This window comes from Rhopilema esculentum, chromosome 13 (assembly GCF_057945365.1).
Source record: "Rhopilema esculentum isolate cy_ngs chromosome 13, ASM5794536v1, whole genome shotgun sequence".
NCBI classification, from domain to species: domain Eukaryota; kingdom Metazoa; phylum Cnidaria; class Scyphozoa; order Rhizostomeae; family Rhizostomatidae; genus Rhopilema; species Rhopilema esculentum.
The window spans coordinates 890,532-905,851 of record NC_142827.1 but is presented as its reverse complement, the minus strand read 5'-3'; the positions used below and the strand labels follow the sequence as shown (position 1 = coordinate 905,851).

The following is a 15,320-nucleotide window of genomic DNA, read 5'->3' as shown; positions in this document are numbered from 1 at the left end:
GTAGAAAGCGTATAGATGTGATAAGGTATAAAATAATAATAGCTGGATTAAGAAAGATACGAAAATTGTTTATTTAGACCATAAAGAAAAAGAATACCAAGTTTAAAAGAACATTTTTCGAGGGTTTTGTGTTGAATGTTGTTAATAGGTGCGTATCAAAGTCTGGTGATTTTCATGTTTCATGATGTGAATGTTGTTAATAGGTGCGTATCAAAGTCTGGTGATTTTTCATGTTTCATGATGTGAATAATGTTAATAGGTGCGTATCAAAGTCTGGTGATTTTTCATGTTTCATGATGTGAATGTTGTTAATAGGTGCGTATCAAAGTCTGGTGATTTTCATGTTTCATGATGTGAATGTTGTTAATAGGTGCGTATCAAAGTCTGGTGATTTTTCATGTTTCATGATGTGAATGTTGTTTATAGGTGCGTATCAAAGTCTGGTGATTTTCATGTTTCATGATGTGAATGTTGTTTATAGGTGCGTATCAAAGTCTGGTGATTTTTCATGTTTCATGATGTGAATGTTGTTTATAGGTGCGTATCAAAGTCTGGTGATTTTCATGTTTCATGATGTGAATGTTGTTAATAGGTGCGTATCAAAGTCTGGTGATTTTCATGTTTCATGATGTGAATGTTGTTAATAGGTGCGTATCAAAGTCTGGTGATTTTCATGTTTCATGATGTGAATGTTGTTAATAGGTGCGTATCAAAGTCTGGTGATTTTCATGTTTCATGATGTGAATGTTGTTAATAGGTGCGTATCAAAGTCTGGTGATTTTCATGTTTCATGATGTGAATGTTGTTAATAGGTGCGTATCAAAGTCTGGTGATTTTCATGTTTCATGATGTGAATGTTGTTAATAGGTGCGTATCAAAGTCTGGTGATTTTTCATGTTTCATGATGTGAATGTTGTTAATAGGTGCGTATCAAAGTCTGGTGATTTTCATGTTTCATGATGTGAATGTTGTTAATAGGTGCGTATCAAAGTCTGGTGATTTTCATGTTTCATGATGTGAATGTTGTTAATAGGTGCGTATCAAAGTCTGGTGATTTTTCATGTTTCATGATGTGAATGTTGTTAATAGGTGCGTATCAAAGTCTGGTGATTTTCATGTTTCATGATGTGAATGTTGTTAATAGGTGCGTATCAAAGTCTGGTGATTTTCATGTTTCATGATGTGAATGTTGTTAATAGGTGCGTATCAAAGTCTGGTGATTTTCATGTTTCATGATGTGAATGTTGTTAATAGGTGCGTATCAAAGTCTGGTGATTTTCATGTTTCATGATGTGAATGTTGTTAATAGGTGCGTATCAAAGTCTGGTGATTTTCATGTTTCATGATGTGAATGTTGTTAATAGGTGCGTATCAAAGTCTGGTGATTTTCATGTTTCATGATGTGAATGTTGTTTATAGGTGCGTATCAAAGTCTGGTGATTTTCATGTTTCATGATGTGAATGTTGTTAATAGGTGCGTATCAAAGTCTGGTGATTTTCATGTTTCATGATGTGAATGTTGTTAATAGGTGCGTATCAAAGTCTGGTGATTTTTCATGTTTCATGATGTGAATGTTGTTAATAGGTGCGTATCAAAGTCTGGTGATTTTCATGTTTCATGACGTGAATGTTGTTAATAGGTGCGTATCAAAGTCTGGTGATTTTCATGTTTCATGATGTGAATGTTGTTTATAGATGCGTATCAAAGTCTGGTGATTTTCATGTTTCATGATGTGAATGTTGTTTATAGATGCGTATCAAAGTCTGGTGATTTTTCATGTTTCATGATGTGAATGTTGTTTATAGGTGCGTATCAAAGTCTGGTGATTTTTCATGTTTCATGATGTGAATGTTGTTTATAGGTGCGTATCAAAGTCTGGTGATTTTTCATGTTTCATGATGTGAATGTTGTTTATAGATGCGTATCAAAGTCTGGTGATTTTCATGTTTCATGATGTGAATGTTGTTAATAGGTGCGTATCAAAGTCTGGTGATTTTCATGTTTCATGATGTGAATGTTGTTTATAGGTGCGTATCAAAGTCTGGTGATTTTTCATGTTTCATGATGTGAATGTTGTTTATAGGTGCGTATCAAAGTCTGGTGATTTTTCATGTTTCATGATGTGAATGTTGTTTATAGATGCGTATCAAAGTCTGGTGATTTTCATGTTTCATGATGTGAATGTTGTTAATAGGTGCGTATCAAAGTCTGGTGATTTTCATGTTTCATGATGTGAATGTTGTTAATAGGTGCGTATCAAAGTCTGGTGATTTTCATGTTTCATGATGTGAATGTTGTTTATAGGTGCGTATCAAAGTCTGGTGATTTTCATGTTTCATGATGTGAATGTTGTTAATAGGTGCGTATCAAAGTCTGGTGATTTTCATGTTTCATGATGTGAATGTTGTTAATAGGTGCGTATCAAAGTCTGGTGATTTTTCATGTTTCATGATGTGAATGTTGTTAATAGGTGCGTATCAAAGTCTGGTGATTTTCATGTTTCATGATGTGAATGTTGTTAATAGGTGCGTATCAAAGTCTGGTGATTTTCATGTTTCATGATGTGAATGTTGTTAATAGGTGCGTATCAAAGTCTGGTGATTTTCATGTTTCATGATGTGAATGTTGTTTATAGGTGCGTATCAAAGTCTGGTGATTTTCATGTTTCATGATGTGAATGTTGTTAATAGGTGCGTATCAAAGTCTGGTGATTTTCATGTTTCATGATGTGAATGTTGTTAATAGGTGCGTATCAAAGTCTGGTGATTTTTCATGTTTCATGATGTGAATGTTGTTAATAGGTGCGTATCAAAGTCTGGTGATTTTCATGTTTCATGATGTGAATGTTGTTTATAGGTGCGTATCAGAGTCTGGTGATTTTCATGTTTCATGATGTGAATGTTGTTTATAGGTGCGTATCAAAGTCTGGTGATTTTTCATGTTTCATGATGTGAATGTTGTTTATAGGTGCGTATCAAAGTCTGGTGATTTTTCATGTTTCATGATGTGAATGTTGTTTATAGATGCGTATCAAAGTCTGGTGATTTTCATGTTTCATGATGTGAATGTTGTTTATAGGTGCGTATCAGAGTCTGGTGATTTTCATGTTTCATGATGTGAATGTTGTTTATAGGTGCGTATCAAAGTCTGGTGATTTTTCATGTTTCATGATGTGAATGTTGTTAATAGGTGCGTATCAGAGTCTGGTGATTTTCATGTTTCATGATGTGAATGTTGTTTATAGGTGCGTATCAAAGTCTGGTGATTTTTCATGTTTCATGATGTGAATGTTGTTTATAGGTGCGTATCAAAGTCTGGTGATTTTTCATGTTTCATGATGTGAATGTTGTTTATAGATGCGTATCAAAGTCTGGTGATTTTCATGTTTCATGATGTGAATGTTGTTTATAGGTGCGTATCAGAGTCTGGTGATTTTCATGTTTCATGATGTGAATGTTGTTTATAGGTGCGTATCAGAGTCTGGTGATTTTCATGTTTCATGATGTGAATGTTGTTTATAGGTGCGTATCAAAGTCTGGTGATTTTCATGTTTCATGATGTGAATGTTGTTAATAGGTGCGTATCAGAGTCTGGTGATTTTCATGTTTCATGATGTGAATGTTGTTTATAGGTGCGTATCAAAGTCTGGTGATTTTTCATGTTTCATGATGTGAATGTTGTTAATAGCTGCGTATCAAAGTCTGGTGATTTTCATGTTTCATGATGTGAATGTTGTTTATAGGTGCGTATCAAAGTCTGGTGATTTTTCATGTTTCATGATGTGAATGTTGTTAATAGGTGCGTATCAAAGTCTGGTGATTTTTCATGTTTCATGATGTGAATGTTGTTTATAGGTGCGTATCAAAGTCTGGTGATTTTCATGTTTCATGATGTGAATGTTGTTAATAGGTGCGTATCAAAGTCTGGTGATTTTCATGTTTCATGATGTGAATGTTGTTAATAGGTGCGTATCAAAGTCTGGTGATTTTCATGTTTCATGATGTGAATGTTGTTTATAGGTGCGTATCAAAGTCTGGTGATTTTCATGTTTCATGATGTGAATGTTGTTAATAGGTGCGTATCAAAGTCTGGTGATTTTCATGTTTCATGATGTGAATGTTGTTAATAGGTGCGTATCAAAGTCTGGTGATTTTTCATGTTTCATGATGTGAATGTTGTTAATAGGTGCGTATCAAAGTCTGGTGATTTTCATGTTTCATGATGTGAATGTTGTTAATAGGTGCGTATCAAAGTCTGGTGATTTTCATGTTTCATGATGTGAATGTTGTTAATAGGTGCGTATCAAAGTCTGGTGATTTTCATGTTTCATGATGTGAATGTTGTTAATAGCTGCGTATCAAAGTCTGGTGATTTTCATGTTTCATGATGTGAATGTTGTTTATAGGTGCGTATCAAAGTCTGGTGATTTTTCATGTTTCATGATGTGAATGTTGTTAATAGGTGCGTATCAAAGTCTGGTGATTTTTCATGTTTCATGATGTGAATGTTGTTTATAGGTGCGTATCAAAGTCTGGTGATTTTCATGTTTCATGATGTGAATGTTGTTAATAGGTGCGTATCAAAGTCTGGTGATTTTCATGTTTCATGATGTGAATGTTGTTAATAGGTGCGTATCAAAGTCTGGTGATTTTCATGTTTCATGATGTGAATGTTGTTTATAGGTGCGTATCAAAGTCTGGTGATTTTCATGTTTCATGATGTGAATGTTGTTAATAGGTGCGTATCAAAGTCTGGTGATTTTCATGTTTCATGATGTGAATGTTGTTAATAGGTGCGTATCAAAGTCTGGTGATTTTTCATGTTTCATGATGTGAATGTTGTTAATAGGTGCGTATCAAAGTCTGGTGATTTTTCATGTTTCATGATGTGAATGTTGTTTATAGGTGCGTATCAGAGTCTGGTGATTTTCATGTTTCATGATGTGAATGTTGTTTATAGGTGCGTATCAAAGTCTGGTGATTTTTCATGTTTCATGATGTGAATGTTGTTTATAGGTGCGTATCAAAGTCTGGTGATTTTTCATGTTTCATGATGTGAATGTTGTTTATAGATGCGTATCAAAGTCTGGTGATTTTCATGTTTCATGATGTGAATGTTGTTTATAGGTGCGTATCAGAGTCTGGTGATTTTCATGTTTCATGATGTGAATGTTGTTTATAGGTGCGTATCAGAGTCTGGTGATTTTCATGTTTCATGATGTGAATGTTGTTTATAGGTGCGTATCAAAGTCTGGTGATTTTTCATGTTTCATGATGTGAATGTTGTTAATAGCTGCGTATCAAAGTCTGGTGATTTTCATGTTTCATGATGTGAATGTTGTTTATAGGTGCGTATCAAAGTCTGGTGATTTTTCATGTTTCATGATGTGAATGTTGTTAATAGGTGCGTATCAAAGTCTGGTGATTTTTCATGTTTCATGATGTGAATGTTGTTTATAGATGCGTATCAAAGTCTGGTGATTTTCATGTTTCATGATGTGAATGTTGTTTATAGGTGCGTATCAGAGTCTGGTGATTTTCATGTTTCATGATGTGAATGTTGTTTATAGGTGCGTATCAAAGTCTGGTGATTTTCATGTTGGCTGGTGTATGGCCATCTCGGTTAAAATGAATGGACATCCGGGTCATCTTTTCTGGATTCCTGAAGGAGTACTTTCTTTTCTAAATTGAGATGTTCATCAAAACGGGCCTTCAACTGACAGGACATCCAGGGGCGAAACTTCACTATTTTCATTAGGGGGGTATGAAGCTTAGATGCCCGACGAAAGGGCGTGGCATGCTTGATGAAAGGGCGTGTCATACATGAGCTTCATTTTTAGAGCACATCGCCTCAAGAGCTGAAGTCATCGGGAAGCCCGTGAGAGGGTCTTTAGACTCAGGCTTGTCAAGGGAAAATTTAGAAATCACAACAAAAATTTTGTAAAAAGCTCTCTTGTTTTGCAAAAAGTAGGGGGAATGGGTATGCACAGTGCTCATTTTCTTCTCGCATCAAACACACTTTACTTTCCGTCTATACTTTCGCTGTCGATCAATACTTCAGACATGTGCGTGTCGAGCTCGAGACGAAAGCGCTGATCGGTGGACAAAAGACGGAAATGTATATATGTTGCTGTTCCTAGCCTCGTTTCTGTTTTGTTTTCCCAACTGGGAGGAGATTGAAAAAAAGATAGGGGAAAAGACCATGAATTAAAAAACCAAGCTAGAGCAAAAAGTAGCAATAAGAGTGCGATCTAAAGAAAATTTCCAGATTTGCCCGACAGATACACTGGAAACCATAAATTTGCCCGACAAAATCTGCCTTTTTGAAGATTGGGGGGGTGCAGCACCCCCCATACCCCCCAGTAGTTTCGCCCCTGAGGACATCCCACAAATGCAGTGGAGATCGCATTTGGTGAAACTAATGCAGTAAACAAGGCAGGAACGGAAGATGTGCATGTGACTTTATGTGGAAGTAGCTGTGGTGACTGGTGATCGTGGTTGAAGTGTGAACATGGGAGCATGTGCGGCATTTTGGGTTGTGGCTTGCATCATTAGAGTGCAAATGTCATTATTGTCCAGTATCAGTTTTGTGAAGGGCAGTCAGGCTCGAGCGGTATAGAAACTACAAGCTTCACATTGACATTTTCATTAAAACAACAATAAACATGACTCCAGTGAGACATGGAACACAAGTTAAATAACAGGAAAAGTGACTAACATGATATAAGCTTTAGTGACGATACAATGTAAGAAAAACAACCGAATCTTGTGCCAGGAGTAGATACCGAAAAGGGATGAAAACGAGGGTAAGACGTAGGTAGAGCTGAAACGATGTAATAACAGTTAGTCATAAAACTGATTCGGAAAGAGCGGCTAAACTAGAAGAAGCAAACTATTTGATGACGATAGAATAGAAAAAATATATCGAAATGAATGGAAGAAAAGGGGGTACCGTGACAGTTTTATCTGTCGTCTTCATCACGACTTGAATAAAATCTCATTGCTGACAAACTGTACCGGTAAATGAGACTTTATTGTAATCCTCCGATTTGATAATACAATATATAATAGTCGAGCATTTGATAATATATGATAAAAAAATTCTTCCATGATATTTTATAAGAGAAAAAGACAAATCATCATTTAATCAGATTGAGCATGTATGTTGCTTGTGGTATTTTATTCAAAAGCGATTACATGATAAGCGAATGAATTAAGTACCAAAATGAAACAAATTTAGCTTTGATTGTTGAAAACACGACGTCTTGAGCATGTACTCGTTAACAAGTCAAGTACACCTTTCTTTTAACAGGAAAAATATTGATAACAGCAATTTTGAAATTTGTTGAAGTTTCCTCCTGTTAAAAATTCGTTATTATTATTATCACTTGTTATACATGGCTTTAGGGTTTCTGGTAATGTTACTTCCAAGCGGAAAAAGTCATCAACGATATTGGTCCACAAAAAAGACACTACAGATGATACTTGTAACTTCAGGTAAATAATCTTAGAATCTGTTCCCTTGAAAATCTTCACCTCCTGCCTTCGTAACTCTGTCTTTAACTTTCAGAAACAAAATGTATTCATTGCAACTTCAATTCAAAAAGACTTCACTCCCAAGTTTATCCGACAGTTTAGAACACGCTGCACGCAGGTCTCATATGATAGATAAAATTCAGAACACACTGAACTCGCACAAAGCTCGAATAAACAACGCTCTTTGGCTGTTACCCTGCTTAATCTCAAAAATGCTCTTAATGAAGTCAACCGTAATTTGATTACCACTTTTCTTTCGCACCATCATGTACCATATCATATTCAGGCTCTGGTCCCCAGCATTTATTTGGGCTTTAACTGCTCCTCACAGATGCATTCAAAACTCCGTGCCATCCCTGTTTTGTTGATTTTTCATCATTATTTTTTTATTAAATTCTTATTTCGACACGATATCCTATCAGAAACCTAAGTACAAGTAATGATAAGTTAAGACAGTCTAATAATGGAAGACAAACATTTGAAAAATCATTTTATTAAAGGAAAGGAGTAAATTCAATTTTACGTCTGATCTTCCTGGGAGTCGTGTTTTAACTCGAGTTTCCTGAGTTTTTCAAATGAGCTTTTAATTTTCGTTTGAATTGATGGAGCTATGGGATCTCCTTTAGTTCTATGGGTATTTCGTTCCAAGCTTTAAGCCCAGAGAGGTGGAATCCTTTTTTATACTCTCAAGCGTAAATTTTGAGATGTCGAGATATCTATTGTTTCTTGTGAAATTTCAAGCCTCTGATTATACTTGTTCCAGAGGTTCTAAGGGCACTGCTTGTTAACTATTTTTTGTGTCATGAAAGATCTTGTGGTGTTCTTCAAGGTGAATGCCTCAGCCCTCTTCTTTTCAATCTATGCTTTTAAACCTATATACAGTATATTAAAGCAGAAAAACATAAACAGCTTGGCTTATGTTTCAACCAATGCACTGGTTTCAGTTTGTGATGCGGTGCGGTTGTCACTAGGGGTGAAAAGGAGAACCAGCTCCTGTTAGCCTGCTTTACAAGGTGGTCATTGGCAAAACCTTCCAATAAGGGTCGATAAATATGTGGCCATTGGCATTAAGAAATATTCCACTAGATCTCGCCAGTTGCAGCCAAAGCTTTTCATTAGAAACCAAACTAAATTCGTTTTTTGCCTTGCGTTCATACTACTCTGCTATGAAAACGGAGTCGTTTGAAAACGCTAATGAAAACGGATACTTTCGAATACGCTCCTACGAGACATTTGAATACGCTAACAACGGGAACAAAATACGTGCTTTCTAACACACCAAATTTCATTCATAATGACGGCAATTTGTTGAGGATTCTTAAACGCATCTTTTCAAAAATGAGGCCATCAACAGCGTTTTTGTTGGAGCAGTGTGAACATTTACCGTATTCAATTCGTATTCATTTGAAAACGGATAAGTGTGAACGAAAACGGAGCAAAACGAATACGGAGCAGTGTAAACGTAGCCTTAGTCAAAATGGGGAATCTGTCAAATACCTCGGCCGTTTCTTTGGCGTCGAAATGACCTATGGCAGAGATAAACTGCTATCAATATTCTCAGCCTTCTGAAAGAAATTGACGACTTGCCGCTGCCTGTCCTTTAAATGCCAATCGACAAGTCACAGTGATCATGATTATGTATGTTGCAACACGAAATTTGTTAAGTAGTTTGTTGGAGTTGAAGTAAGGATTGTGATCGGCGGATATGTAAAATGAAATACTTATGGATTGGGTACTAAACGGTTTACACAAAGTGGTGATTTTTCTTTGATTTTGCATCTTATACTTCGTCCATCATTAAATATTGAGATAGGGCACCGAGAGAGATGGTGGTCCCAACAAGCAATACTCTCTCTACTCGCAAAAATCCAAGCCTTTGGAACCTAAGACAATCGTTTGATTGTGAACTCTGCTTCCTCCCGAAACTTTACTCCATGTCGTTGCAGGCTGCAAAGTCTATCTTGAACAAGGTCGTTATGCCTGGCGTCATAATTTTGCTCTTATTTTTCCTGCCACTTCCCTGAAAGGAATAGAGAGATCCTCCATTTTTTGCCGATAAACCTCGTTTTACCTCGCCATCCGTCTTAACTGGAGAAAATCTGCGCCCAGATCGACTTTTGCAGGGAAAGGAAACATTTTATATGCCTTGGAACAAACGATAGGATTTGAAACTAAGACGCTGTTCCCTAAGCTTTCTGTTTGTCAAAATAATTCTCCGGGGGATCTTAGCTAAATTTATTTGTCATGACAAATCCAAAATCACTTTTTAAAGAAGTTTTGCACATCATACAATGAAAAATTGACTTCTGAAAAATTAAAACAAAGCATCGACTCTCTATTGATGTCTTTATTAATGACTCTTTATTAGCTGAGTAAGTTTATAAAGGATTTTAGATGTTATTGAGGAATACGAGTCTCTGTATCAGTCGTTTCAGAAAGACCTGTCTAGCATAATTTTTTTACGATCTCAAATGTTCGTTGTCACTTAATTTTTTCTTATGTCTTCTTTCTGGCAACAGTTCTTGAATAGAAAAAATCTTCAGATTTGATTCAACACTTAAAACCATTGTCCTCAGTCTTGTACTTCGTCGTGACAAAAATATAGAGATTTTTTCCAAGCTAAAAAATCTTGCAATTTTATTGCAAAACTAAAAAAAGTCAAACTCTTCAGTAATATTGATGGCAAGGAGTTCCACAGCCTGCGATTGCACAATTTGAATCCGGCAATCATTTTAAAATATCACCACAGAACAGATTGGGATATCACAACATAAAAAACAATGAACTATAATCCTACAATTAGTTTTCACATCCCTTACTTAAATCGTGTGCTTATAATAAACAGGAACGAAGAGATGAAGAGTAAAGGCTTCCAGACCAGAGATTTCTTTTTCGTCTGTGGTTAAAAATACTTTTACTTGCATTTCCTACCATTAAAAGGCAAGCAGCGTTTACAATTTCTTTTTCTAATATTTGTTTTTAGCTATAACCATCAAAACTGAAAAGTATTTTGGTGCATAGAGCTGTACATTAACACACGTAAGGAAATTTTTATTTGGTCAAACCTGGAAAAGAAACTTTATGCGTCTAGATTAATTTATAGTTGAAATCTATAGTTGAAATCTAAGTAACCACTTTAACTCAGCGGTGGCGCCAGAAATAGGGGCTTGATCTCCAACAGGGAGAGAGGGGTTAGTTTGAAAATTGAAATGTTAGTCTGAATTTCAGAATTAAATGACACACAAGAAAACATGTAATGATAGATAGTTTATGAATATCCCTTCTATTTCTGACATTTTTTGTACTCCTTGGCTTCAATGTTCTGGGAGGGGGGCTATCAAAAGCAAAGTCCTGGGGAATTTGGCTTTCCTTTGTTTAAATGTCACTTCCCCGGTAGAATGTGCAAACTTGCTTCTTCTCAACTGCAAAAATACTGTATAAGATTTGCATTTTGAAATGAAATAGTGAAAATAGTGTCATATTGCATAATCTTTGCCATTATTTCATCATCACAGGGGAAAATTACACTACTTTGATGAATAATGTATAAATATAATTATCAATGCAGACTTTTTGACTTGCATCTTTAGTCAATAGTTAAAAATTTGGTAGGCCACAAAAAAGGATGTTAGGAAATGTTTCAAATATGATCTTAAGACTGTCAATTTGCCAATACCCCAATGGATCTTACATGATAAAGGCATAGGCACTTAGCTATATGTGCAAATAATGAAAATTCACGACAACAAGACTGCTCTACGGACTCTAATATATGCTTTAAGAGAAGTAGATCGTTTTTCATTTAGGTCCCCCATCCATTTTTGGCATTTTCATTAAGTAATTGGCTTTTTAAACATCACAAGGTACATGTACCATTTTGACATTAAAATGGCTAACAATTAACTGCTTAGAGAAAAGGTCTTGTCTAATCTTCATTATCTTCTCATTTTTATATTTTAATCAGCCTACACACTTTTATCTACTTTTTGATAAGAGGCCATGATCTTGTTTTGGCATTGGCCTAGGAAGTATCACATGTCATAAGCAACCTCAAAGACAAAAAATAATTATATTTTAAAGTTAAACTAAATTGTAATTTATACATAGCGAATGAACTATGACATTATCAAAAGCTATTCATTTAGAATGATAAATCTTTTGCACACAACATTATCTCATCAGGCAAAATTTCCATACACTCAAACTACTTAGGCTATTTAACTTTCAAACTTTTACCATTCACTGTTCTGTTAATATCTAGTATCATTGGTCCAGCCTTCTCCACCCAGGTATCTGGTGTTTGCTGCTTGGCTGCAGCGTTTCCAAATATTTTCTGCAGCATGGGGGTATTGATGACTCCAGGATCAAGAGGAACACAAGCAAGTGGGTCTGGCAGTTCACTTGCAACAGCTTTCGAGAACCCTTCAATGGCAAATTTGCTGGCACAGTAAGCCGAAACCCCTGGGGATACGCTTTTTCCCCACGCTGCAGACATGTTGACAACAATACCTCTTTTAGCTTTCACCATGTGGGGGAGAAAATGACGCATTGCATTTGCAACCCCTTTTATATTAATGTCTATGGCGTTGTCAAAATCTTCAGGTGGAACCCTCCAGAATTTACTTGTTTTGTTTGCTATAGATGCATTGTTAATAAGGATATCTGGAACCCCGAAATCGGCAATTATTTGTCTAACCCAGTGTTCTACTTCATTGTTTTTTGACACATCAACAACATGAAAACGATTACTACCATACTTGGAATTTAACTCTTCAATCTTCAAATTAGTTCTGCCACATCCAACTACCAAGTGAGAATGCCTAGTAAAGAACTGAGTCATCGCAGCACCAAGACCAGAAGTAACTCCCGTAACAGCGATTACTTTCCTTGCCTGTGCCATGCTTAAAATTTTTCCAAGTTGGCCTGTATACTTGTTATGTAATGTTATCATCTCAATGAGGGCGCCGAAGGCGCAATATGCAGCAAGGCAAATTGTGTTTTGGCGGCAAATTTGAATACACTCTGTCGACTCTAAATTTTAAGAAAAATTTTCAAAGAACACGGGCTCAAAATTGACCAAGAGTCAATGACAAATTAAGAATGAGCTGAGGCCGACCTTTTGTAAAATGTTGTAAACTATAATCATTTAAAAAAGAAATTAATAAAATCCAGCCTTATATTTTTGAAAAAATTAAGAACAGCTAGCCTGAATTTCACTTCACTGTTCCATATAAACAAATAACGTAGTGGCCATTAGGGACTTGTTCCATTTCATTTCATTTGAGTTCTTTTAGATGGGTCGCTCTTCAAAACAACCTAACTACAATGGAAGCCTAAAACTAGAAAAGCCAAAAAGTGAGTCTTGACGCAGCCAAAGGGCTATTCAAAGGTTGTGCTCAGCCAAAGGCAGAATAGCTTTTGTTATTTGATGACTTCATAATGGCGAGCCTCAAGCCTGTCTCTGTATCTCAGAGACTTTAAAGAGCAATCTTGTCTGAGTGTTAGAGACCATGAGATTTGTAGGCCATGACTTTGGATTCACTACACAGTTTATTGATAAGTGGTCTGCTTAGGGCATTAAAGCTGCTAGCAGTTTTGATCCTGTCAGCTCGGTTTTGAAGTTTTGCAACTGATTAATTTCAGTAGAACCACAACAACCTTGAAGGAAGCAACAGAACCGAATGTGTGGTTCAACAATGCTTCATACTGGTTGCTTACAGGTTTGGTAAAAGTGCGGACTAATTTCGTTCACTTGTATATCGCTGTGTGAGCGACATTATATTGTACACAATTGTAGCAATAAATGTCTCATGTAAATTCCGCAAATTTATGTTTAACAATATTAATGATTAATGATAATGGAGTCAAAACCTTGAAAACTTTCTTTCAAATAGACGAAATGAGAAGGCTTCGTTGCACTTATCATTATGGCCTAGTTTCCTTTTATAGTTGATTTTTGGATATATTTCTGTTTAAAAGGGAATAGAAAAAAAACGTCTCTTCCGATGTTTGCGTTTCTAATTGCTAGTGAAAGAAAAGTACAATGACTCTACAAAAATCTCATTACATTGCAAAAATTCTCTATCCGGTGCAAGATAATAAATCTGTATCAAGTTCTGTGTTTCACGACATTTCACTCCAGAAAAAAGAAAGGCAATCACTGCCTTGTCTATATATTTTCTCTTCAAGGAAAGTGTTGGCAGATATTTTCACTGTCATCGGAGTCTTTCAGGACGATCGTCGAATCTCCCATCAAAGTCGTGGCCTAAATTCGCCCCCCTGCACTTTTTTGTAGCTCCTATGCGCTTTAAGTTCTCAATTGGCGCTTTTTTGCCTCTCTTTGCGCACAGAATTCGTTTTTGCCGGATAATTAGCTTCTCTAGTATTTTTCGCTACAGAATTGTTTTGATTCTTACTGATATTTCAATCTATCTTGCTGATTTCTTTATTCTTGTCTGTATTTTGGAAAAGCTCATTTTTATAGGGCCCCATTACGCCAATGCTATTGATGCTGTTGCCAACGAACAAATCTCGTTGCTTTAGAGGTACTGGTTTTGTTTCACGATCTGTCATCTCAGCGCAATTCAATGAATGAAGCAAGAGGCTCCTTTTTACAAGAAAATCGAGGAAAATTGAAGCCTTACCACCAACTTGGGATGCTTTGCATCAACATGCCATTCGGCTAGCATTTAGAATAGGGTGAGTTTAGATAGATATTCAGGAACAAAGCAATACGCCGACGATAATCCAATGTAACGAGATAAAATTTTCAAAATAAATTAAATTTAAGGAATACTAATATTTCGCCCCGGCATACAGGGCTTCATCAGAGTAAAAAGCAAATTAAGGCAATTTCGACCAAGGTCTCCAAGGCGATCGGCTTTTTGAAACATGCTACATCCTTTCTGCCTATGGCAAGTTTGAAAACTTTTTAAGCTGGTATTGTAGAGCCCCATTTTCGATACTGTTGTTCTGTCTGGGATTGTGCTGGGTCTACAGATATCGACCAGTTACAAAAACTTCAAAATCGTGCTGCTAAGATCATAACAAATAGCAGCTTTGATACCCAAAGCAGACCACTTATTGCAAAGTTGGGCTGGAAGACAATAGAAGAGCTCATTGGCAATGAGACAAAAACAATGGTCTTCAAGTTGCTCAATGATTTGGCTCCTCAATACCTGTGTAACCTCTGCACCAAAACCTTAGCATGCTTCTCCTGCAGCCTCCGGAATACTGAGACTGATTTAAGGTTGCCAAAGAAAAAGTCAGCAAATGGACAAAAATGCTTTTCTTTCCGGGGAGCTAAACTATGAAATAGCCTTCCTGCTGAGTCCAAGACGGCATCCTCCCTGGGTGGATTCAAAAAATCAAAACAGGGTTGACTAGTTTCTTTTATACTGTATAATGTCATGTAATTGTAAATGGGTTTTTAATATTATGGTTTTTTATTTTCTAGCATTTCAATTATATATTGTTATTAGCTTTTATTGGAGGGCACCTTGAAAAACAACTTCTGTTGAAGGGCAACCCTCCCTAAACAAATCAAATATGAAATATGAATATACTATAATCTAGTTTTAAACGCTTCCATTATAACTGAAATACACGCTCATCATACATTAAGACTGTTTGTCTGCAAGAGTCTGCAAGTGATTTCAGTTTATAGATCTTTTTTCACGAAATTCTTCTAAGTTATCTGCTTAAAATTTTTCGTTACTTAATCAAATCCATCTATTATTCATGATGCCTCCTAATTCTTCGTATATATTTGTCATAAACGATGT

At 36.1% G+C, this 15,320-nt stretch overlaps 1 non-coding gene across 1 annotated transcript; it reads right to left on the bottom strand.

Moving 5' to 3' along the window:
- Positions 1–11,603: 11,603 nt before the first annotated feature.
- LOC135691769 (uncharacterized) lies at positions 11,604–12,470 on the bottom strand. Its single transcript, XR_016144508.1, has one exon. It is a non-coding gene; the product is annotated as an uncharacterized LOC135691769 (transcript).
- Between the last annotated feature and the right edge of the window lie 2,850 nt (positions 12,471–15,320).